Source organism: Poecilia reticulata, linkage group LG15 (assembly GCF_000633615.1).
Source record: "Poecilia reticulata strain Guanapo linkage group LG15, Guppy_female_1.0+MT, whole genome shotgun sequence".
NCBI lineage: Eukaryota > Metazoa > Chordata > Actinopteri > Cyprinodontiformes > Poeciliidae > Poecilia > Poecilia reticulata.
Window position 1 is genome coordinate 28,081,251 of NC_024345.1, and position 7,010 is coordinate 28,088,260.

The 7,010-nt window shown below is 38.9% G+C and overlaps 1 pseudogene; it reads right to left on the reverse strand.

The window, feature by feature from the left end:
• Positions 1–6,219, reverse strand: part of LOC108166931 (olfactory receptor 13F1-like) — a 21,269-nt pseudogene extending 15,050 nt beyond the window's left edge.
• Between the last annotated feature and the right edge of the window lie 791 nt (positions 6,220–7,010).

Sequence of the window (7,010 nt, forward strand, 5' to 3'; positions counted from 1 at the left end):
CATGGCCTCGGATTTGGAGGCACTGAGCCTCATCCCGGCCGCTTCACTCGGCTGCGAACCGCTCCAGTGAGAGCTGCAGATCATGTTCCGATGAAACCAACAGGACCATAGTCGGATGTTTACTTTCTATTTTAATTTTTTTTAGCAATTTTGTTCACGGTAAAATCATCAGCTCTCAGTGAGATTAGCATACAAAGGAAAAGTAAACTTATTAATTAGTTTGTTCACAATCTTAGGGGAAATGAAGATGTAGCTGCATCAGTCAAGGCAGGGGATAAATTATGCCTTCAAAAATTAAAAATGCAGCGGATTGAACCAGAGACAGTGGAGGTGCAGAAATGGTGTGCTAAAAATAAAACCTCCACTCTGCAGATGCCGCAACGGTGCGCCGGGCGAAAAGACGTGATCTGCACTGGCTGCTAGTTGTAAATTATTTCATTAGAATAATTGTAAATAGTTTAAATAGTTAGAATAATGTATTTTTGTCGTTCTGAAGGTGACATGCGCAGTAGAGTGACTGCTGACGCAACATGACGTCGACTGACGTTGCTGGAACTGCAACTTCTATTCAGGTGAGTCTTATATTTTCTCTCCACATAGTCAAAGTTATGATTGTTGGGTTAATTTAATACTCTAAGCCAAGAGTGTCCAAAGTGGGGCCCTAGGGTCTTGAAATGGTTTTGTTCGGCCCCTGACCAGAAGTCATGAATGGTAAAAATTTGTTGGCCACAATTTTGTTGCCAAATCTTACCAAGTATTTATAGGTTTTAGTACACTTGAAATGAGGATGACTCTTTCTCTTATAACAACACATTTTCCCTGTTATGAGTGAAATAATCTAGTACTTTTACATCAATATTAAAATTATTGACATAAAAAGCTCCTATATTTTTGAATGGAAATTTATTTGTGAGTTAGTTTTGTCTTATTTCATAATAATATTTAATTATCCTTTGGAGTTAATAAAGTATTTTTGAATTTGAATGGAAAATATTTGCACTAGAAACTACAAAAATACTTGGTACCATTTTGTGTTTTTGCAGTGTAAAAAGATTTAATTAATAAAAACACATTTGTTTAGCAAGTAAAGCTAAATGAGATAAAAAAAATTAAAATTATCAAACTAATTTTTGCATTGTTAATTCATTGACCTTTGTGTCTCGCTGGTAGTTTAAATTGAGTAGTTTTATGTCCTGTGTGCCTCTTTCAGAGGGAACAGTTTGAATTATTGGGGTTTTCTGGAGTTGATTTAAATATTATTTAACCTCTTTGTTCTTTAGACTTTCTCTCAGACAGGAATCTGTAGCTCTGCATAAGGAATCAACCAGAAAAAATAGATTTTCATGTCGGGGGAGTTCCTGGTAAATAAAAGATGCTTTTCTGCTGCAGGGAACTTTAAAGGAACCAGGGTAGTTTTACGGATTAGTTTCTCTGGACTTGTTCGGACAAAAACAGAGAGAAATCCTCCCAAAAACGACCATGATTCAAAGATTTTTGTAAGAGCTTTGTAGTTCTGACTGTTTATTTTTTTCTAGTTTATACTTATCTGCAGTTTGTACCTTTTGTTATTTTTAAATTAAACATTTAACAACATTTAAACCTGACACCCATGATCAATATCACAGTGTTTCACTGAGTTGACTTTCAAAAACATTGTTAAAATAAGTGGAAATATTTAATTAAGGGAAACACACTTCTTTTAACCACAATTTAATCTTTATGCAATTAAAGATGCAACCACAAGTAGCACAAATGGAGCTGGAGGCATGTCTTTAAGAGCAATTATGAAGAAAAAAACGCAACTGCAAATCAGTTACGGAAAAAAAAAAATCTGGCTATCAGCCACCAAAACAAACCGCTTTGGTGTGGCGTCTTACTCCTCGTTTTAAAATATTTATAAATTAAGATTTAAAAGCAGAGATGCCAACCTGTGTGGCGCTGGCAGGTGATTTTATAAATAAAAACTCTAATTAAAGGTTGGAGTTCTTTAGATTTTCAGTTGCAACATAAGATAAATTGCATTTTTACACAACTTTCTCAGAGATTTCAGATTTTTGGGGGAGTTGGAAATCTATTCACTACACAGTGAATAGATTTCAAAATAACAAAATCTTTGCCTGATTTTGTTATTTTTTGTTATGTCTATGAATTATTGTCATTTTGGTCCTTAAAATACCAAAATTTCCACCAAACTTTATATTTTGGTCCATCTGATGGTGTCATTTTTAAATATTAAATGATTGAAAACTTCATCAGTTCCTCAGTATTTGAGGGGCGTGCACACACCTCCAAACTGCGCCCAGACACGGCTGCAGTGGTTGCTGGGAGACTAAAGTGTTTCTTGAGTTGCATTTTAAATGAGAAAAAAGTATTTACCAAATACTTTTTTACTCTTGGGTAATTTCTTGGATGGTCACTTTTTACGTTTACTTAGCCCTACCGGGACGAAGCCCGCTGTGGAGCGGGCGAGCACGTGACACATTTATAAGGCTTCGTAATAACACAAACGGCATACCGAGTGTTCATTTCACCTCTGGTGGACAGTACGGACTTCAAACTTTATAAAAGTGGTGTTTTTATATTGGTTTTGTGGTTATTTACTTGAAAATAAAGGCAGGAATATGATCGATCATTTCCGCCTTATTGTGTGGGGGTCTAACTGTACCACATTTCGACACAACCAATGAAAATGTGTTGACGGTCTGTTGCTTGGTAGAACGGAGACACGTGGGGACAAACGAGGGGGGGKKGRWTTKGRWWMSGSMARRRRMYWRGGRRRAWTKRWKSYKKKGRWTTTWMYWARRRKKKTTYSRWWRGKTTTTTTATACAGYAMGTATGTTATTTAGAGTTTGTGGTGTGTGTAGTGTTAGTAGTAGTTTTGCTAGCGATCGCTGCATGGCTTCATAGCGAGCTCTGACGCACTGAGAAGAGAAAGACTGCGCGCCGGAATGGCCATATAGACCTTGGCCTATAAGGGTTAAAAATATGTCGAAGTAGTACTGCTCATAATATTTTGCTTGCTTTACCTGCCAAATATACTTAAAATCTCTTCAGCAGCCTGGCTATTTTACCACAAACACACAGAAGAACCAGGGAATTTGCAGTCATCCGCTTTTCATTTATGACTCCTCAGTTGGATGTGTGGCGTATCCTATGAATCAGCTTTAGCTGCACATGGATGCACTCGCTTCCAAGAAAGTGATTCTGGGTCCCATAACTTTGAGGAAACGTGAAACTCCTCAAGTTCTGCAGCTTCTTTTGTCTTTCCACAGAGACTTCAGGCTCTCATTTGTCAAGCAGGAAAAATATAAAATCCACGAGGAGAATCATCATCCTGGTTCGTGATCTTGTTTGTATCACAGCCTCCATTTCTCGTGGCCCTTAGGGAGCCGCGGTGCGTCTGCTGCGTCCAGATAAATGTCAGGAATAACGGAAAGCGCGTGGAGCCCTGGGAGAGCGATTTACACTCTTGGAGAGACGAAGGACCAAGATCCATAAAAGCTGCTATCTGAGAGAAGGAGCCAGGATGGATATGGCTGAACTTATCCAGAAAGAGACAACAACTCTTCCTTGGTGTCTCAATTCGAAATGGTTCACATGTGCGAACACACTAAAAAATAACTTTTTACACTTTTTAAAATAATTTTTTTTTCATCTGAATGCAGGGAATGAGCTGAGATGGGAGATTGAAGAAAACTGTACTTTTAAGTTGATATTTTTAAATTGGAAAAAACAAAAAAAAACCAATTTCCTGGTGAACAGAGAAGGAGTCTGATTTGAGGGGCGTGCACACACAACTCCAAACTGCGCCCAGGCTAAGCTGTGTTGGTTGCTGGGGTAATGAAGGAAACTGTATTTTTTAAACTGTGTTTAAAAAATACAGTTTCACAAAATCTAATTTCTTTCCTGCAGGTTAAATGCAGGAAAGAAATCAGGAGTTGCGCTGTGGTCGTTCCTGGTAGAATAAAGTTTTTCGTGCTGTGAATAAAATGAAAAAACAAAAAACGGAGCCACAGCATTGTTATTACTTTTTGCATTCTCTGTATTTTGGCATGAGTTCATGTCCACCCATTGTGTCTGCTTTTGCTGTGTCACTGTAACGCAGATTTAAATGGCAATAGTATAAATAGCAGCATGATGACCTTTGATAGAGGAAGCGGGTTGTCTGATCGTGCGCCAGCACCACAGCTGTGTACTTTACCTGAGCAGCCAGAGTCACGTTCCTCTGCAAGGTGTTTGACTGAGCGTGAAGGATCTTTTAAAACTTTTCACCCTCTTTTAGTACCACAAACCTTAATGTGGTGATCCAGAACTATGTTGTTGAATGAAAAGTGATCTAATATAGATCTGAAAATAGTAGCATCCATTTATATTCTCTCATTTTCATAAATAAAATCCAACCAGACAGTAGCCAGGTGATGTGCATCTAGAAACTGTTCTTTTTTCCTTTTTGTTTATTACAACATAGTGTAAGTTAGGTTGGCTGGTGAAGCTCATTTTTCTGAATTGGGCTGAAGTCAGGACTTTGTCTGTAACTCATGTATTGTAGCTGTGGGTTTATGTCATTTGTTGGTCCAGTCTTTGGTCTTTTACAACTTGTAACAGATTTTCTTCTGGGATTGTCCTGTATTTATCTCAATGCAACTTCCCATCAACTTTGAGTAGCCTGTCCTGTTAAGACAAGGACTGGATCTATTGTTTCAGATTTTAGATCTGATTATCTTGAAACAGTAAAGTTTGAAAGTAGCAGCAGTGTGTGTTTTGTTTTTCCTCTGTAATAGCTGCAAACATTTCTTCTCTCTCTGTACCAGCCACCTCTTGTCTCTACAAATCACAATGTCATCTGCAAGCAGCATTATCCATTAAGACTCCTTCCTGCCAACATGTCTGCAAACAACCATAGGTTCCCTTGTCTTTCTGATTGTTTTCCGTCTTCTGTGGGCTAATGTATCAAGACAGCAGTGAAACATGCCAACTTTAGGAGAAGCAAACCTATGATGCTTGTAGAAAAACCTCCCCATTTAGCATTTGACAATAACAGACATGAATTATGTTAATTAAAGGGGACCTATTATGCAAAATTCACATTTCGCATGTTTTTGTACATCCATTTGTGTTTGTACTGCTTCTAAAAAAATCTCTCAGCCATTTTTTGTCAATAACGTAATGTTTTTTGATGACTGGAAAATCCCCATTTAAAAAAACCTTCAGAATATAATGTCACAAATCAGCAGGCTCAGCCTGTTACCTAGCAACCCCAGCAGAGTTCAGCCCGTTACCTAGCAACCTAAGCTGAGCTCCAGCACTTCTGGTCAGCTGGTTTTATCGCTTTATGCACTGTACAATGGCTGCTGGAAAAGACAAGTATTTTGTGGTTGACTTACCATCCAGAAACCACTTGATGCATGTTTGTTGGCTGTACAGGAGGCCCTATTTCTGCTTTTCAAAGATGTACGTTTGAGTAATTGTGCATCTGTTTGCAGCCATTTTCACGTGTGAGTGTAAGTGAGTTGGGGGGCGTGGCCAACAGCAGCAGTAAATAATTCCTTAATATTGATGAAAAAGTTCATATTCCATTGGCAGATTAAGCTATTCTTTCCAAGTTATGAGTGAAATAATTTGCCAGTGGAACAAGGACTTTTTCATCAATATTAAGGAATCATTTACTTTAAACAAGTTTCTTTTAAGTTAATTTGTCTTATTTCAAGTATACTAAGATATTTGCAACAGAAACTAAACCAAAAATACTTGTTAAAATTTCGTGTTTTTGCAGTGTGGGCAGAACTGACCAGACTAAAATCTCATTATCACAGAATAATTTTGAACAAAAAATGTAATGAAAATGTTTCTTATGGCCCATAGAGCTATAATAACCTGTTCAAGGCAGCATAATAAGTCACCTGTAAAACAAAAAGGCAACAAAGAATTTTTATGGCGCAGTCTTGCATTCGCAGCTTGTAAAACTTCATATTCCTGCAGCGTCTCTTTATTTCATACCCCCGTCCTCTGCAGGCAAAAAGCCCAAAACCCACACCCGCCTGTGTGTGTGTGTGTGTGTTCGTGCTGTACGCTGTTTGGATCTGTCGGCGCCCAGCCTATCGCTCCCTGTGGGCACATGAAGGTCGGCATGGCGGCTGGGGGCTGGGAGCCGCTGACATGGCCGCCCGGTTCAAAGAGATCTCGCAGGAGATGCAGTGAGAGGGGGAACACAGCAGCCATTATGCTCACCTTGGCCAAGCCTGGGAAAACTCTACGGCCCCGTCGCCCCCCTGTCCTCGCCTGTGGTTACAGACAAGGAAGCAAGTGGACTTACAGGTGCTGCGTAGCACTCCTCAGGCTTTGGATACGCCAAAGTCTGCCACAAGTGGAGAAAAAAACCCCTTACAATATTCAGTGTTTTTCAATGAGCGCTAAGAGCTGAAAGATGGAAAAGAGTGATGTGTAGTGTGTGAAAATACCTCAAACCAACCACAAAAATATTTTAAGAAGTGATCCTGATTTTCCCTTTAGTGCCCAAGTAGAAAAGTTATAGTGTGGACATATAGCCTCTTGGCTTTACCCATGCAGTGCATAAAATGCAAAGTATTGCAACTTATTGCACCACAAAGAAAGTATTATTCAGACTTAATAGGCCTTGTTTGATTATTTTTCCACATTAAGGGGTTTTTCTGACGAGGAGTCCAGAGAGCCTTTCAAGTCAAGTCAAGTTTATTTGACATTATTCAGCCACAAAGTGCTTTACATGAGAAAAACAAAATACAGTAATCAGTCATAAAACAAGCAGTTTGATCACATACCATCAAGAATCATCAAGATTAATCATCATCAAATATATCAATCAGTTTTCCAGGTAATACTCTAAACAGGCGGGATTTTAGCTTTTATTTGAAGGAACTCAGTGTTTCGAATGTTTTGCAGTTTTTTGGAAGTTTGTTCGGGCTGCACAGTGGCGCAGTTGGTAGAGCTGTTGCCTTGCAGCAAAAAGGTTCTGGGTTCGATTCCCGGCCCCG